We start from the raw sequence: 19091 nt of genomic DNA, 5'->3' as shown, positions 1-19091 counted from the left end.
TGTAGATAGACATCCAGTTGTCAAATTAGCTCCTAGATTCTATGGACCATTTAGAATTATTCATAAGATTAATGACAATGCCTTCAAGTTAGAATTGCCATCTCATTGGAAAATTCATAATACATTTCACATTAGTTTATTGAGACCATTTAGAGGCCAATTACCTATCCACCTTGTTTATGAAAACCCACCTTTATTAGAGGAAGAGACTGAAATACTTGAACCAGAAGCCATCATAGACACTAACTACATGACCACTAGAACTGGCCGAAGGTATTCTAGATATCTAATAAAATTTAAGAATCATCCTGTAGAGGAAGCACAATGGATGCACGCTAGAGACTTAAATGCTTTCCCCACTCTGTTAGCTCCACATTGAGCTAATAGCAATTGAGGTCAATTGCTATCCCACCCCGGGGGTATGATGCCAGGAGGCATATTCCACGGTGGATTCCGTAAACTTAGATGACCGGGGCTCATACACAAAGAGGATTCTTTGTGCGAGAAGTTGATGGGGACGCCTGTCCTTTTCGGGCGTTTCATTAATTTAGTATGTACATGGGTGATTCCATAGCGGGTGATTCCGCAAAATGCATATTAAATTAATAAACGTTTATGAGTTTAGAGTGCACACTCGTAATAAATTAAGGTTAGGATTTATTTCTAACCAGTTGATTTATTTATGTAGCTGAAGATTGCTAAGTATTCACTTTTCTCGGTTTAATTGTATTATTTTACTAACGATTGTGAATGCTTCAGTTGATGTGTAGAGATAGCAGCAGTGGCGGAGGAAAGCATTGGAGTCTAGCGGGTATTCAACCTTTGGACTATATTTTGATAGGCACCACGCCTATATTTTGTTATGTCTATTGAGACATTGATTATTGATTATTATTTTGTATGCGCCTATGGGCACGGATATGTTATTTCTATTAGGACATTGAGATTGGGCGTGCCAGACTCTATGGGCACCGTCCATTAGCTTTATTTTCCTATTTTTGTAGAAAGCAAACTCAAAAGCTAAAAGCTTATTTTTGTAATTGGGCTATTATTGAGCATGAAGATTGAAATATACATAAAATACATGCTTTGTGAAGCGCTCACACAAGGCATGGGGGAGATTGAACCCAATTTGTCTCTTGCCTCTTGTCGTGCATGCTTTTACATTGTTTTTTGTGCAAAAAGGTAGAGTTCATTGTTCTTGGGGACCTTCAGGGATTCACTATGTGAGCTATCTGCGACCGATCTGCGCACCAGGTCATATTCAAATCATATAATGACATTATTTCATATGTATTGATATAACATAAAATTGAAGGTTTATTGACATTAGGCTTCATTCTTGATCTCACATGAGCGGGCTTGTAGTGAATTCAAAATATCACTTCATGGGCAAAATATGGTATGTAAGCATAAAATTTCAAGAGAAAGTGAGAGAAGCAAGTGGAGAGACTAGAGGGATGTATCAAAAATTGTGTGAGTTCAACCAAGGAATTACAATAATATTATTGGCCCAAGTAACACAAAATTCCATGGATGAAGACATTGCTAATCTTGATATGTTAGAGATACACCTATCTCAAGCCATTACATATGTGATTTTTCAATTATATATGGAAGTTAGATCTACATGACCATGCATTTTATACGGTATGCTCAATATGGTAACTTTCCATGCATTTTGTAATGCTATTTTCATATGTTTTGTGGAATTATAATTCAAGAACTTTAAATTTTAAACACTTAGCTCAATTTGAATCTTTTATACTATTATTATATATTGTTATTCAATGTCTTGTTAGCTCAAACTATGTTATTTTATGTAGTGATATTTCTTAATATGTGGATTTGATTTGCAAGAGAAATATCCAAGAATCACACAATAAAGAAAGGAGGGGAGGAAGGGAGAGAAGGAAAATGGTGGGAAAACCAAAGAACTACTAGTTGCAGAATTGTTCTAGAAGCAATAGCTCCTTGGTTTTTTTCCCTTGCAATGCCATGTATGTAGTTTTGTAAAAAAGCATGTGAAAATCATACATGGATTGCATGTATAATGACATGAAAATTACCATGAAATTTGTAGATAGATCACATTTAGATATTCGAAAAATTTTACAAATTTTTTTCTTTTGTAATTTAAGTACACATGAGATTATATGTTGGTCTTTTGATGTGATAATTAATAAGACTATAGGTGCACCCATAAGTTCTTTAATAGCTTAACATTTATGTCATTTACGCCATCTATGGGCCAAAAACCCTTTGTACTAAGGATGAAAGGTGGAGTCAAGATGAGGTTGGGATATCTCTTCTTCTTCTTCTCTACATTTTCTCTCTTCTCGTAGAAACACTCAAGGAGTAGATCAACTGCAATAGAGATGAAGTGGATTGAGGAATCCATGCTACAATCATAAGGCAATTTTCAAGCCTTTGAATGTGGCAAACTATGACACATGAAAGTGAGGAGGTGACTCTATTAGAGATGTTTGTTTTCTATTTATTTCCTTGTTAGGGATAGTGTTGAGTGAGAAGCCAGAGAGATGGCTATGAGATGAGATTATGTGAGAGACAATTGAGTTTGAGAGTACTGAAGCTCCAAAACTATATAATTTTATCTTAGTCCAACACATCATATATCTAGCTCAATATTTTTGTTGTGTCATTGAGACGACACAAATGGAATCACTTACTCTAAGTTGCTCACATTCAATTGCAATCGCTCACATTTCCACTATGCAGTGGAATAGGAGGCATAAGTGCAAGAGATTGGGATAGATAAGCAAGGTGCCACTCTCTTGATCTTGTATCATGCTTGATCTGAAACTTGCATTACTAGATTAGGTTAGATTAAGAGATTGGAATAGAGAGAATGGATATGAGATTGTAATTTGGAGTAGATTAGAGTAGATAGGAATTAACAATTTAGAAAAGAACCCTTTTAAAAAATATTTTGTATAATAATAATAGATTAATAGAGAATTGAAATACTTTGATCAAGGATTGTTATATAGAGGATTAGTTATGCTTTAATTTTTGATCAATTTTTTAGATAATATCAATTTTGTTAGAAAATAGATTCTAGAAAAATCTTGGGATCAATAAAACACCTTATGGATTTCATTGAGTGCACCTCACTCAAAAGCAAGTCATTCAAATGTAGCAACTACATCTTCTATATTTGCCACATTATATGGTGATTAGAAACTTGTATTGGAATCAATAACTTGATTTGATGTGCTTTGATGGTTAGTAAAAACCATTTCGATGAGCATTTGAATGATGATAAATTTGTGATGAAGCCTAAATCATGATTGGATGACCTTGAGATTCAAAGGACTTGAATATTGCTTACAAGGAACTATTGCCTTACACTAAAATGGATATGTGATATATCGATCCTTATTTTTGTACTATTTTCTAAATAGTGTTTGTGTATGAACAATATTAACTATGCTATCACATATCGATAGGTATACTGACACAATTTTCAAAAAAGAGTATTACCACATATAGCTCCTTCTTCTTCATCTTTTTCCCTTCTCCTTGTGTTTTGGGATGTTTGATGCATGCAAGACCTTAAAGAGATGCATAATGACCAATATAAGAAATAAACTTTCACTACAAGGATATGGAGGTATAGCGACGGCGGTTTCTGATACAAAATAGCGACGCAAACAACAGCGGTACTCAGATGAAAAAAACGTGGGTTGAAACTTGAGCGCGTTATTTTGCACGCATACACGAAAGAGAGAGCGAAAGGGAGAGTGAACATCTTGCATTTGAGAGGGAGAGGGAGAGAAAGAGAGAAAGATGGAGAAAGAAAGCTTCTCATCGCCACCGCCACCGTTTGCGAAGAAGAGGAGGAGGTGTATAGAGGGTGAAGAGGAGCTGCCGTCATGAAGAGGAGCCACCAAACCCTTCTTTGAGCCTTTACGGTGAGTGCATTGTTCATTCTTTCTTTGCTTTTTTGTTTTCTCTTTGTCTTTTACTTGTCTTTGTTAAAATTCATGTGTATTGAGAGAGGGAGAGAAAATGAGAGAGAAAGAGAGGGAGAGAGAGAGAGGGAGAGGAAATGAGAGAGGGAGAGGGAGAGGGAGGGAGAGGAAAGAGAGGGAAACATTAAACATAATAGGGAAAGAGAGAAAGAGAGGGAGAGGGAGAGGGAGGGAGAGGAAATGAGAGAGGGAGAGGAAAAGAGAAAAGGAAATGAGAGAGGAAGAGGAGAGAAGGGAGATGGTGAGGGAGGGAAAGGAAATGAGAGAGGGAGAGGAATAGAGAAAAGGAAATGAGAGAGGGAGAGGAGAGAGAAAAAACATTAAACATAATAGGGAAAGAGATGGAGAGGGTGAGGTAGGGAGAAGAAATGAGAGAGCGAGAGGAAATGAGAGAGGGAGAGGAAAAGAGAAAATGAAATAAGAGAGAGAGAGGAGATAAGAGAAAAAACATTAAACATAACAGGGAAAGAGAGAAAGAGAGGGAGAGGAAGAGGGACGGAGAGGAAATGAGAGAGGGAGAGGAAGAGAGAAAAGAAAATGAGAGAGGGAGAGGAGAGAGAAAAAACATTAAACATAATAGGGAAAGAGAGAAAGAGAGGGAGAGGGAGAGGGAGAGGGAGGGAGAGAGAGGAGGGAGAGGTTGTTGTTTTCTTTTCTTTTTTATTGTTATTTAGTTTTCTTGTTTTTTGTTGTAGTAGTAGTAGTAGTAGTAGTAGTAGTTTTTTCTTCTTTTCTTGTTTATTGTTATAGTAGTAGTAGTAGTAGTAGTTCTTGTTGTTTTTTTTTCCTTCTTCTTTTCTTATTTATGGTAGTGGTAGTGGTAGTGGTAGTGGTGGTCGTGGTCCTGGTCGTGGTAGTGGTAGTAGTAGTAGTAGTAGTTGTTGTTGTTGTTATTGTTGTTTTTTTTTTCTTCTTTTATTGTTTATTAAAGTAGTAGTGGTAGTGGTAGTGGTACCTGGTAGTGGTAGTGGTAGTAGTAGTGGTAGTGGTGGTGGTGGTGGTGGTGGTGGTGGTCTTGGTCATGGTCATGGTCGTTATCGTCATCGTTGTTATCTTTGTCGTCGTCGTTGTCGTCGTGGTCATGGTCGTAGTCATGGTCATGGTCATGGTGGTGGTCATGGTCGTAGTCATGGTTGTGGTCATGATCGTGGTCATGGTCATGGTCATGGCCGTAGTCGTAGTCGTAGTCTTTGTCGTAGTCATGGTCGTGGTCGTGGTCGTGGTCGTGGTCGTGGTCATGGTTATAGTCATAGTCGTAGTCGTGGTCATGGTCGTGGTCATGGTCATGGTCATGGTCATGGTCGTAGTCGTGGCCGTGGTCATGATCGTAGTCATAATTATAGTTGTAATCGTAGTCATAGTCGTGGTCGTGATCGTGGTCGTGGTCGTGGTCATAGTCGTGGTCGTAGTCGTAGTCGTAGTCATGATCATGGTGGTGGTGGTGGTCATAGTCATAGTCGTCATAGTCGTGGTTGTAGTAGTAGTAGTTGTTGTTGTTGTTGTTGTTTCTGTTGTTGTTTTTTCTTCTTTTATTGTTTATTAAAGTAGTGGTAGTGGTAGTGGTAGTAGTAGTGGTAGTGGTAGTGGTAGTGGTAGTGGTAGTGGTACTTGGTAGTGGTAGTGGTAGTGGTAGTAGTAGTGGTAGTGGTAGTGGTAGTGGTGGTTGTCGTGGTTGTGGTCATGGTCGTTATCATCATCGTTGTCATCTTTTTCGTCGTCGTTGTCATCGTGGTCGTGGTGTTTTTTCTTCTTTTATTGTTTATTAAAGTAGTAGTAGTAGTGATAGTGGTAGTGGTAGTGGTAGTGGTAGTGGTAGTTGTCATGGTTGTGGTCATGGTCGTTATCATCATCATTGTCATCTTTGTCGTCGTCATTGTCATCGTGGTCGTGGTCCTAGTCATGGTCGTGGTCGTGGTGGTGGTCATGATCGTAGTCATGGTCGTGGTCATGGTCGTGGTCGTGGTCATGGTCGTGGTCATAGTCGTAGTCGTAGTATGTTCGTGGTCATGGTCATGGTCATAATCGTAGTCGTAGTCATGGTCATGGTCGTGGTTATAGTCATGGTCGTAGTCGTGGTCGTTTTCGTGGACGTAGTTGTAGTTATAGTCGTAATCGTAGTCATAGTCATGGTCGTGGTCGTGGTCGTAGTCGTAGTCATGATCGTGGTGGTGGTCATGGTCATAGTCGTAGTCGTCATAGTCGTGGTTGTAGTAGTAATAGTGCTTTTGTTGTTTCTTGTTGTTGTTGTTGTTGTAGTAATGGTTTTTTTTTTCTTGTTTATTGTTGTCTAGTTTTCTTATTTGTTATTGTTGTAGTAGTAGTAGTAGTAATAGTAGTTTTTTTTCTTTTCTTGTTTGTAGTAGTAGTAGTAGTAGTAGTAGTGAGATATATGTTTTGTTAGAGAAAATGAGAGAGGGGGAGGAAGAGAAAAAAGAAGAAGGAATGAGAGAGAGGGAATAAACATGCAGCATAATAAAGAAAGAGAAAAAGAGAGAGAGATGGAAGGAGAGCATATAATGAATGGATAAAAAACAAAGAGAGAGTGGTGGTGAGGTTTGGTGAGGTCCATTGCAACACCACGAGAAGGGAAACACTATGACATATGTTAATTTCTGGGTGGTGGGTGGAGACTTTACATACGTTAATTTTTGCTGAGTTACAAGAGAAGAAATCCCTTCTCAAACAATTTAAGAAAGAAAAAAAGAATGATAACAAAAACAAATTGTTTGTCGTAACGTAGACAAAATGGAAAACAATGAAGGTCTTGATGTTCAAGATCGCGAGGCGTATCTTAATCAGGGTGTCCCATGTCCTTACTCTCAATGCAAGTTGGCAATTAGACGAAAACGTTGATTGTCTATAGAACACATTGTCAAACGGTTTTCTATTCATGACATAAAACATGGAGTTCTTATGTTTGTAGAAGAACTTCATTAGGATCCACATAAGAAACTTTCATACATAATTTAGTCATTATTTCCTTACATTTGACAATGACATCTCATAAGTTCCTTTGTAACTTGACATGCAATTTTCAGTTTTTATCAAGAAAAATGGCAATGATAGTGTATATGAGGACCTTCAACTTGATCAACAAGTGGTAATTAATAGTTTACAGGTTATGTCACATTAGTTTATGAAGTTCATTAGCTTGGAAGATCCAACTATTCTCAAGAGTACTCCAAAGTTGACTAGGTCCACAAGAGACATGGAGTAATAGTTGTACACGACTTATATGACTTGTATATGACTTATGTGAACTCTTTTTTGTGTGGAAGAAGGAGAGGAATGCAACTTGTGTTTTGTGGTGCATTTTTTGGGCTTGTACACCTGTGGAAGATGGAGGGAGAGTTGAAGACTATGGTGAATGCTCCAAAGCATGCAAACACAAAGTAAACTAAAGATAAAGAGGAGATACAAACAAAGAAGGTAAGAGTCATTTTTTTCCATCCATTTGGTATCACAAAAATGAGTTGTATGACAGTCCATGAAAGGGGAAAATAGAGAAAAAGTATTCAGCCTACTCTTATGAGCATCTTCTTCCATTCTCTTACCATATTCATGTACCATTGAAGCCCTTCTTGTGCCCAAGTACTTGAGTGACTTTGGGGCAAGTCAAGAGGTGATTTTTGCCAATGTATGGGCTGAATAGGCTCTCCCAAAACTGTCATAAATAGGGCACCCATTAAAACTCATTCATTTGAAGGACTTTCTTGAAATCTTATCACTTCCTTGTGTAGACAATGCTCCCGAAACAATAGGGCATTGGTTGAGATTGTAATGAGAGACTTTCCCATGAGTTTGTATACATTTATGAGTCAAGTTTGAGGGCTGGAAATTACTATTTTAATGCAGGGCTAAAGTACGTTTGTGGTTCTATTGATGCATTTTTATCATCCTTTGGACTCTATGTCAGTTGTAATGAGTTCTATCTCTCTATATCTTGTATCTTGAAGTCTCAATACATGTATCTTCATGAAATGGAGGGCATTAGACCTTGAATTTGTTGTAGGAAATGGAGCAAAAATCTAACATAGATCTATGCATAAACCTCATGGTTTTTTATGTAATCAGATCCAAGTTTATTATGGTAAACTTGTATGACATGGCTATGTAAGAAATTGGTTACTCTCTATCTCATCTACTCTCTCCATAACCTGAGAATCCATCAAACCCCAATCATTTTCCTCTCTCCCCTTTGAATCTCTCACTTCTCTTCTTCTCTAAACCCCGATGGTAGACCTTCGACCCCAAACACGATGACAATCGGTGAACACGATGTGAAGGTCCGCTGAAGAAGAGAAAGCACAATGGGAGAATCATTAGGTTCGGGAGGAGATGCCTTGTGGCAATTGGTTCGTCTGATGCAAGAAAACCAACAACAACAATTGCAATTTCAGCAGAGCAGATACAACTACAGCAACAAGGAGGCAAGATGAAGAGTGAAATGATGCTGCTACCATTAAAGCGAGATAGTTGGGCAGGAGCTCAAGCAATTTAATGGGCAAAATGTGTCCTCTTTTATCCGCCTCTATACTGACAAGATGGTCTTCTTTGGGGTCCCTCATCATTCTTGGAGCCGATACTTTGCGTGTTTGGCCGTGCCTGGCCTCTAAGACCGGATTCATGGTCTTTTCCAGAAAGATGCGGGATGGTCTACATTCAAGAAGGCTCTTTGAGAAGAATTCTTTCTTGAAGATTCTGGTCTCATGACGAAGAAAATCTTCACTGAATGGGTTGAAAGGCCCAATAAGGGACTAGCTGCCACACTGCTCTTCACCGTGAATTTCAAAGCAAATTTGCTCAGCCAGATCGTGATGATCAGCAAAATATGGAAATCCAAAAGATTGAAATGTTTCTGAAGGCTGCGGATCCTCTTCTTCAAGAGAAGTTGATTGATCGGCTTGAAGATCCTGACTCTGAGATGGGATTGAAGACTGCTTGGGGTGATGTCACTGAAGTAGTTAATATGATTTCTCAAAGAGAGCAGATGCACCTAAGGTGGGGTTCTACCTCTATACCATCTGAGTCCATAAGAGAACCTATTCCTGTATCTCGACCTCTTGTTTCCATGGCCGAGCAACCAGGATATCCTGATGTTCAACCTCCAAAGAAGAATGTCATGGACGAGCTGTTCAAGAGCATGTAGGATCTCCATCTTTATCTAACGGAGATTAATTCCAAGGTGGAAAGGCTTGATGTGAAAGTGGAAGAAAGAGGGCGGATAGCTGCGCAAAGACCCATACGAGAAGGCTTCAAAAGACACTATATTTGGTGTGACAGCCTACAGCATGATAAGAGGGAGTGCAATGCATTTCGTAAAGCTGAGGCGCAAAAATTAGTCTTTTGGAAGGATGGTAAAATTCATGCGACCGAAATTGGGCTTCCTCTTGAGCCAAATTTCGGTAACGGTGGCATGAAGAAAAGACTGGAGGATTTGGCAACAAGAACATCCTATGCAGTTGTTGATGCAGCTACCTATGGGCTGCAAATTGAGCCAGCCAATGAGATTGTTAAAGCATGTAAAGCTGATGTAATATCCAAAGTGTGGATGGAGGCTTAGATCGCATGGAACGAGGCAAGGCATCCAAAGAAGATTTGACTACTGCCAGTCAATGCATTTGAGGAAGAACCGGATGGACTGAGCCAGTTGATTCATTTTCAACTTTCACTCGGTTGGTAGAGATCAATAATCAAGAAACTGTAGTAGAAGAAAAGAGAAGAAGAGAAGAAGATGTTGCTGGTCCCTCCTCTTTAGGGCCAACCAAATGTGTGACAAGAAGTAAATCGAATCAGCAGAAGGCTGCTGAAAATCCACCACCACCGCCAGAGAATGTCATCGAAGATGCCCCACATGCAAAGAAGACGGAAGGAAAGAGAAAAGGCAAACATCCCGGATACAAGCTGCAGTCTGACATAGAGACTGTGATGGATCTCAAGCGGGTCCTAGAAGAAAGGATTCTTGGAAGCAAAATTGAATTTACATTGGGTGAAATTCTCAGAATTGCAAAACAAGGATTTCATGATATAATAATTGATGTAATTAAATGGAAAAGATAATATGTTGGTGAAGAAACTGAAGAATCTGTGTATGCTTTTTTGCAAGCTCTTCATGTGTATTTGCAAGACGAAGAGAAGTTGAATACTCAAGGGATTTGATTGGAGGCAATCAAAGAATTGATTGCAGCCATAGAAGCCAAAGATGAAGACATCTATGAACCTGAAATTGAAGAAGCTATTGCAGAGAATGTTATGGTGGGGTCTTCTCAATCCAAAGAGCAGTCCATGGATAAGAAAGAAGCTCGTCTTCACAACATGCAAGAAGAGATTGATGCTCATTCTATTCCAAGAAGTCACTACTCCCGTACCTATTGGTTAAGGGTGACTATCGAAACCGTTGTCAAGATTGGAGAAAGAGAGACTCCATGCATTGCCCTTATAGACCATGGTTTGGAGATCAACGTCATGTCAAGAAGTCTCTATGAGAATGGCAGATGGCCCATAGATGTGGACTTGGGATGGCACATGAGAGTAGCCAATAATTCTTTTGGCGATCTCTATGTGGCATGTCCTTATGTACGGGTTACTATTGGTGATGTAAAAGATGAATTTCATTTCTTTCTTCAAGATTCTTGTAGCTATCCTATCATTCTTGGTTTATCTTTTATTTATGAGTCTCGTTTGGAGACAAAGGCCCTTGATGATGGTTCATCTTATGCTCGGATAAGAAGTAAGGATAATGACAAAGCTGTCCAATTTCTCACTGTTTGTATAAATCATCACACGAATAGAGATCGATTGAGAGATCATCCTATGCCTCCTAATGCTCGAGAATTTAAGGATTTTTGGGCTACACCGATGTAAGTGGAGGCTATGGTAGTGCTTTATGTAATAAAAATTTGCCTCCACATGTAAAGGGGGCTATGTCAAAGGCTGATTTGCAAGTACTTACAGCCAACAGTGTAGGTTGTTATAAACAGTTTTTAGCCATGAATAGGGCTGAAAGAAAGCATTTATGTCATGTGGAACGAGAGCTAAAGCAACTTCATGTTTTGGTTGAAAATGAAGAAATTTCAAGACTATTTAATGGGCTAATTTATAATGATACATTGGCTGAAATATATGCAGCTGTTCATGCAGAAAATCAGTCCATACAAGTATGCACATTGGATATTTATGACATAATTCAAGAATTTGCTGATCATGAAGCTTTTGGATAGCCAAACAGGGATGAGGCAAGAGTAGAAATGAAGTACAAGACAGTTGACAGGAAGGTCAAGCCGGTGGCAACTCCACTACCTCCTGAAAGTGAGGGATTGGCTGAAAGGGCATCCAAACAGCCAAGTCTTCGTGACCCCAAAGAAATTGGTCACCAATTTATAGCTAAAAGCTTACGAGAGCTAAAAATTGGTGAAGACTCTTTCCTCTTGCCAGCCGAAAAGTAATCTTTTATGTAGATACTGAAGAAACATGGAAAAGCTTTTTCATTTCAGCCTCATGAAATTGACTGTGTGGATCCAAGTGTTGTGGCACCAATGGTGAATTTCACAATCCCACACATCCCTTGGAATCTTAAACCAATTCCGATACCAAGGGCTCATTTGACTAAGTTACTGGAGCTTTTAAATGAGAAGATAAAGATGCGAATATTGGAGCCATCTTCAGCTCCATATTCTAATCGATGGTTTATTGTGCCTAAGAAGAATGGATCTTTGCGATTCATTCAAGATTTACAGCCTGTCAATAAAGTCATTATTAGAAATGTTGGTTCGCATCCAAATGTTGATGAATTTGCTAAGGCTTTTACAGGTAGAGTAATTTATTCCATGGGTGATTTATATTCGGGATATGACCAATTTCAGTTTGCTTTGGAAAGTCGAGACATTACGACAATGAAGACGCCTCTTGGTTTAGTCCGCATGTGTACTCTACCCCAAGGAGCTACAAATTCAGTGGCTCACATGATGAATGCCATGCACAAAGTATTGAGAGATTATATTCCCCAACTTACTCTTCCTTTCCTTGATGATGTAACGATCAAAGGATGTGAAATTCATGAGAAGAATGAAGATCTCAATGAGCTTAGATGCCGCAAGTTTATTTCTGATCATATAAATGATTGCACTCAAATCTTGTCTAATCTGGAAGAAGTCCATTTTACTCTTTCAGGAGCTAAATCTATTTTCGGAGTTGAAGAAGTTCTTGTGGTTGGGCATATGTGTGGCCCATATGGCCGAAAGCCTTCTCCAATCAAGATTGATGCCATTAGCAAAATGCAGAAAATATGCACAAATGTTTTGGAGGTGAGAAGATTTCTTGAAGCGTGTGTTCTCTATCTTATTTGGATCCCACACTTTGCTCATGTTGCAGAAAATCTTTATCAACTATTAAGAAAAGGCAAAAGGTTTATGTGGGAAAAAGAGCATACCCAAGCTTTTCGAAAATTGAAAAATTTGTTGATTTCAGGCCCCACCTTGAAGAGGGCTGATTACTCTAATGGATAGCCTATCATACTCATCGTAGATACAAGTCCTATTGGGATAGGATGAGCTGTTGGTCAAGATGATCTTGAGGGAAACAGGTATGCAATCTGCTTTGGAGAGAAGATTCTTAATGAACGTCAAAGAAGATATGGTCAAATTAAAAGAGAACTTTGGGGAGTTGTAACTGCATTGAAGTGTGATCGGGAGTACTTCATGGGAGCACATGTAGTAGTTGAAACAGATTGTCTTCCACTCTTGGGCATGATTGCCAACTGTTCCACTCCCGACATAGCTATGCTAAGATGGATAGCCTATATTAAATCCTTAAATCTTGATTTGAAACATATTGCAGGAAGAGATAATCTAGTTGCTGACATGCTTTTGCATGCCAAATATAAAGATGAAGAAGAGATGATGGATGAGGAAGTAACAAAGTCTATATTTGCTAAAAATAAAGCTGTAATTGCTGGTTCAAATTAGAAAATAGTTAATGATGGTACAACTGTCATAAATGCAGGTATATCATTAATTACAGCAAGTACAGCAGGTACTACTGCCATAATAGAATTTACAACATCAAAGAACGAAGAAACAACCATGGAAAGATGGTGGATCGCCTGAAAGACAGCATGCTCAATGCTTTGTTTTAGTTTGTTCTCACTTTATGGAAGAATATTATGCAGATGATTGGTTGAAAATTGGCCAATACTTGAGCACTATGGCAAAGAAGGAAGATTGGACTGATGAAGAGTTCAAGAGAATTAGGAGGAAGGCGTATGGCTTCTTTCTCAAAGACGGTTACCTTTGGATGCATGTGAAGAAGAAAGGAGGAGCACATGTTCGTGTCTTAGGAGACAAGAAGAGTCAAAGACAGGTCATGCAAGAATTTCATAAAAGCCTATTGACTGGCCATAAAGGCATATGGGGCACTTTTGCCAAAATAAAATAGAAATTTTGGTGGAAAAACATGTATAAAGACATTGAGCATTTTGTTGAGTCTTGTCAAGTTTGTCACATGTACTCTATGGTTAAGCATCTTCCATCTATCGATCTAGCCCTGGTCTTGAAGACAGTCCTGCAGTAGGTGGAGTAACAAACTCACCCCCTCTAGTCTTCTTAGCTGCACTTGGATTTTCTTCATCCCTCTTACGCTTCTCCTCAACAAGTACATCTGCACCATGAGACTTAGCCAAATAAGCATAAATAGAGTACATGTCAACAGGCGAGTCCCAACCTGTCTCTGATCTGATGCTAGAGCTTGCACTAGTCAAAAGAGTTTGCTAAATTTTCCCCTTGTTTGCAGTCTCCATAGCATAAGTCCATAGCGCTGACTGAGTCTCTGAACCCTTCTCAATCTAGACTCCATATGCAGAAGCATCACCTCTTGCTGTCACATAAGAAGTACGCACAGCCATGTCATCCACTAACTTCTTCATTCCACCTTTACCAAAGTTGGTAGCAAGTGGAGCTCCTGTCTCAGTCAACCAAATCTTACCATCTTGCCCCCAATATACCAAATTCTTCCTCCTTGCATCTTGAAAAGATTCACAATCCCTGCAATGCTGATGGTCCGTACTATCGCACCAAATACATCTCCGGTCTCTCCTAGGTGCAATAGGAGCACTAGAAGAAGTAGAAGGCGCAGTCGAAGCAAACTGCTCTTTCAACTTTCCCACCAACTCCGCTTTGACTGACTCTAGTGTCAAATCTGTTATGCCTTTGATTATGTCATCAAGAGAAGTAGGCACCGATGAAGCGGATGGTTCTGGAGCAGAAGGTGTAGGCATCGGTCGTGGAATAGGAGGAATAGGTGGAGTGGAAATAGTAGGCACTGGCATAGGCCAAGAAACTGGCTGAGGAGGAGAAGAAATAACAGGGATAGAAGTAGGCATAGGAGCAGATGATGGTTTAGGTGTCATGGAACCATTCTGTAGACGAGTCTTCCATATCCTCCTCTTGGTCAAAGTCGAGACTGCATCCTGAGCATCCTGCCAATCCGTTTTAAGACCCATAGGCTTCGTGCGATCCTCAAGAAGCTCACCCAATTCTTCCTGAAGAGCAGGATTTGCAGCTTGCAAGAAAAGCTCAACTTTTTCAACATCCAATGCTCTTTGTTCAATGGCATCAAGCTGACTATACCTCTCTTCAAATTCTCGAATCAACTCCGAAGCAAGTAGACCTTTGTTTAGCATGTAGACCCACTCTCGGAATGACCGCCGAGTAGCCATACCAAAGTCCTCAAGGAAGTATTCTTCTTTCAAGGCCTTCTTAAAATCTTGCCAATGTGTATTTTGAATAAAAAGATCAGTCACTTTTGTCCTCAAAGCGGGTGTGACAAGACGAAGGAAGTACTTACTCATAAGTCCAGCAGGAACTCCAAAAAACCCCATCTTGATCTCATATGTCTTCAAATATGCTGAAACATTACGCTCGTCAAATAGCTTCTTCTCATTCTCAACTGCTTCAATAGCCTTAGTCGCGTTGTTTGCATTCTCCTGCTCCGAATAGAGTTGCCTTTGCTGAGACAACTGTTGTTGATGCAATTGTTGCTGCTGCTGCATATACAATTGTGTTTGCTGATTTTGGAGCTGCATATACATGGACATATTCTACAAAATCTTCTTTAGATCCTCTGTTGAAGTACTTGACGCAGCAGTCATTGATGGAGCTGAAGTAGACGCAGCTAGAATTGTAGAAGAAGTTGAAATAGAGGCTGAAGTATCTCCCATCCTGAAATTTCTGCGACGCTTTCACGTCGGGTTCACCAAAGATGTCGAAGGGTTTTCGAAAGCAAAGTCGCAACTGCAGAGGTTCTTGAGAAATTCCAAGCAAGAAGATTCCTCAAATCCGAAGATCTTCAAATACAAGCGCTTACTTCCTTAGGTGTTAGAAAAGATTAAGATGATGACAATAAATCTCATGTCAGTGTTATACCTATCTCAATCCTCTCATAGCTGAAGACTTGCGTGATCCTGTGTGCACCTTTACTGACAGGCTATGTGGAAGAAAGTATCTTGGGCACAGCCTCTTAGAGCATCAAAGATCCATCAGCACGATTAATGAATCACAAATACATTCCAGAACAAATCAATGACATGATGTATCCCTCTTACAGAGTCAACGAGCATCCATACATCACGTGCATCCATACATCAGACCTTTGCCTCATTACATTGCCTATACTTCTCTCTGATCGTAGGTAAAGCGCAGTTCTTAGTATTGCTCTGCAAATCGTACATGGTTTTTATGCATTCCTTCAATTCTGAGGCTCTATCTCAAAAGCATAATCTGCATATACTTTTTATTGTATCTCTGGATCAATGAAGGATTGAACAACAGATCTGGAATCTTGAAATGGTTAGCTCCAATCTCAATTACTTGTCCATCAAGTAGCTCCTATGGTGTTGTCGGAATATTTGCATATGCAACCTCATCAAAGCTTGATTCTCAAGTTCTCCTTGGCATATTTCCTTTTGTTTTAAAGGGAAAGCTTGGTCTGATCACAACTCCTATGTTTTCCAGTCATCCAAGGTTCCACATGGTCGACCTAATTGTAAATATCATCGATGACTTCATGGTAAGTCTTCAATCTGTATTGTTCCTTGAAATAGTCAGACGACGGTATGTTCATGCATAGGAATTCCTCCAGAAATTAGAGGCATGAGGAAAAGCATGGCGGTCTCACTGCAGGCCAAGGCTGATCGGTTAGGCGCAGATCAGAAGACACTGAACAGAGCAGCTGATGATAAGTACAATTACAGCAATTGTATTGGGCAATCATTAGAACATAATGATAGGCCAGTGGACGAAAACGATCAATATGATGTTCATCAGGAGGCGGATGAGAAGATGAGGAGGATGAGAAGGACGAGGCTGAGCATGCAGTGTAGTGCTGATGATCAAAGCATAATTGCAGGCGATGGCCATGTGGGTATCGACGACTATGATGATGGTGATGATGATAGGTTTCCACAGGAGAGGCATTGCCAATAGCAGCGATCGAGTGTTCCTTCTCTAACATCGAGCAAGTGTTATGGCCGACGCACCAGGTCCCATGAGTGCTCCCCTCAACCTTGAGCTAAAAGTGGATGCCTTGTGGATGCAGGCAGTCTTTGATACATACTATGTAGCGTCGGCTTTTTCATCCCGATTGTAGATAGGGGCAAAAATCCTTTCTCTGTTCCCCTCCTAGCAAAAGTTCGTCGTCCCCCCTCTCCCCCAAAGACAGCCATCCCCCTTCTTCTAGAAAAGCCTCTTTTCCCCCCAGGAAAGCGGGCCAATTTTAGCATTAATCACACTTTTTTATATCGACCAAACCTCCTTCCAGTACGCTTGCAATATCTGGGCTGAAATCCTTTGCTCTTTGGGAGCACATGCCAAACTGTGCACATATCTTTTCTGGACTGATCTGCTGCTTAACCATTTCAATAATCATATCACCATATTGAGACACCATGGCCTTGCATTGCTGATTCATGACACCAGATGCTCCAATGGCCTCATTTATAGCTGTTATGATTCCCGTTGGCCCAGCCATCAAAGATGTTCCAAAATCAGCAATAGCAGCACAACCATTGGCACAGAAACCTATTGTCTTTCCACCTACGAGAAAGTCTCCCATATCAAACTGCCAGTAGCCTTTTCGTGTGACTGGCACGTAAGTATGTTGTCCAATGTAATGTCTAGGATCCATGCCACCAAAGATGAGCTCAATATGTTGCAGCCATGCCCAAAGAATGCCACATGCTTGAAGCCCGACCACATCTGTTATACATGTCCACAAGTGTATTGCCAACATGAAACTCATTATCTAGCCCCCTTTTTTATATCTCTACATGAAGTTCTCGGCTTGTATCTAAAGCTCCTATGATGCTACATGATTTCAGGCTGTAAACAAATGTACTAGCATCAGCAGAAATACTATCCAGTTGTAGATGTTGGAAACATCCTCACAAAGCCCATAATCGGCATATCTTGAAATAAGTGTAGCCCATGAGATTGCATCTCGAGTTACCAGTCTACCAAAACTCCCTGTTCTTCTCCGTCTTCAGCATAGAATGAAAGAGCAAACATAACAACTAAGTATGTACAAAGTATCAAATCACACGCACAACTTTTGGGTGGTTTTCACACCTCGAATGCGTAGCAATACGACATCCACCCCCTCTAATCCTGCGCATCCTCCAGATGGGCCAACTACCCATGATCGTTATCATCGAGATCCACAAACAGATCAATCTCTTCATTATGCATTTCCGGTAGATCAACAAGATTATCTGTCATATCATCTGTCTCTTCCATTGGAGTTTCTTCTCGTTGCTCTTCTCTTGAAAATTCTTCCAATGCATAATCCTCATCATCTTTTTTCTTGAAAATCTTGATTCTTTTTCCAGCAATAGGCACTCTAAGCACTGTCCCATCCAATTCTGTTAGCTCATATGTTGCATTATCAAAAACATGTCTAACTATGTACGGCCCAAACCATCTTTTCACCATCTTCCGAAGGGCAGTATGCTAATTTTCAAGGTTGCTATCAAAGACCAATACCCAATCTCCCTCTTCTATTGCTCTAGGCCGCAAGTGATGCCTGCTGTCAAACCTGTCCTTATTCCTTAGTCTAGCAACCTTCAACCTTTCAATCGCTAGCTGAATATCCTCTGGTCTCCTCTCCAACTGTCGAATCCGAAGAGCTAAGAGCTCCTCTCTCGTCAAATCCTCCTTCCAAGGTAAAACTGACCAAGTCAAAGCACAAGTCTCAATCGGCATAACAGGTTTCTGACCATACATCAACTCTACAGGCATATATCCTGTGGTAACACTATGAGTCGTACGATCAGCCCATAAAGCAAATGGTAGAAGTCTTGGCCATTCTCCAATCCGTCCTCTGCATGCTTTGGCTAATGCTTTCACTATCGGCGGATGCCCTCTTTCACTCTTCCCATTTCCCTCTGGATTATATGTTGTAGTTAGAGCCAACTTGATTCCTAGCTGAGAGAAAAAATCCCTAGCTTCATCTGCATCCAATTCACCGCGATCCGCAGTGATCTTACCCACACAACCATACCTGCAGAAAATTTCCTCCAATAAGAACTTACATACTGCACTAGTGGTCTTCGTTCTCAAAGATCTGCCCTCAACATGATTGGTAAGATCCTCTCTAGCCAAACCAATGTACCTCATCTGCCATAGACCCATAGGCATGGTAACCAAATCAACCACCCACTTATAATGAATGCATAGCGGATAGGTCGGATGAAGCTCATCTCGATGACGCACTGCTGAATACATCTGACAGTCTCTGCAAGTCTCAACAAAGTGAGAAACATCTTTGTACATGCCTTTCCACCAATATTTCTCCTTAATTTTCTCATAAGTAGCCCACACTCCTCTATGACCAGCCCAAGGACTCTCATGAAACTCCCTCATCACCTGTAACTGTGTCTCTCTATTGCAGACAACCCGCAAAGGTAATCCGCCTCTTTTCTTCGGATGCTTCCAAAGAAATCCGTCCTTGAGAAAATAACCATAGGCTTTCCTTCTGATCTTCTTGAACTCTTCATCTGTCCATTCATCTCTTTTGCTTAGTGTACTAACGTACCTTCCAATTGGCAAC

The 19091-nt window shown here is 40.2% G+C and overlaps 1 pseudogene; it reads right to left on the bottom strand.

Moving 5' to 3' along the window:
* Nucleotides 1–16766: 16766 nt before the first annotated feature.
* On the bottom strand, nucleotides 16767–17171 carry LOC148036172 (phytepsin pseudogene; annotated as a pseudogene).
* Between the last annotated feature and the right edge of the window lie 1920 nt (nucleotides 17172–19091).

The sequence above is a fragment of the Lygodium microphyllum genome, chromosome 5 (assembly GCF_053477565.2).
Source record: "Lygodium microphyllum isolate KBCC chromosome 5, Lygodium_microphyllum_v1.1.10, whole genome shotgun sequence".
In the NCBI taxonomy this organism is placed as follows: Eukaryota; Viridiplantae; Streptophyta; class Polypodiopsida; order Schizaeales; family Lygodiaceae; genus Lygodium; species Lygodium microphyllum.
Note: the sequence above shows the minus strand (reverse complement) of the source record. Positions and strands in the feature narration are given on the sequence as shown.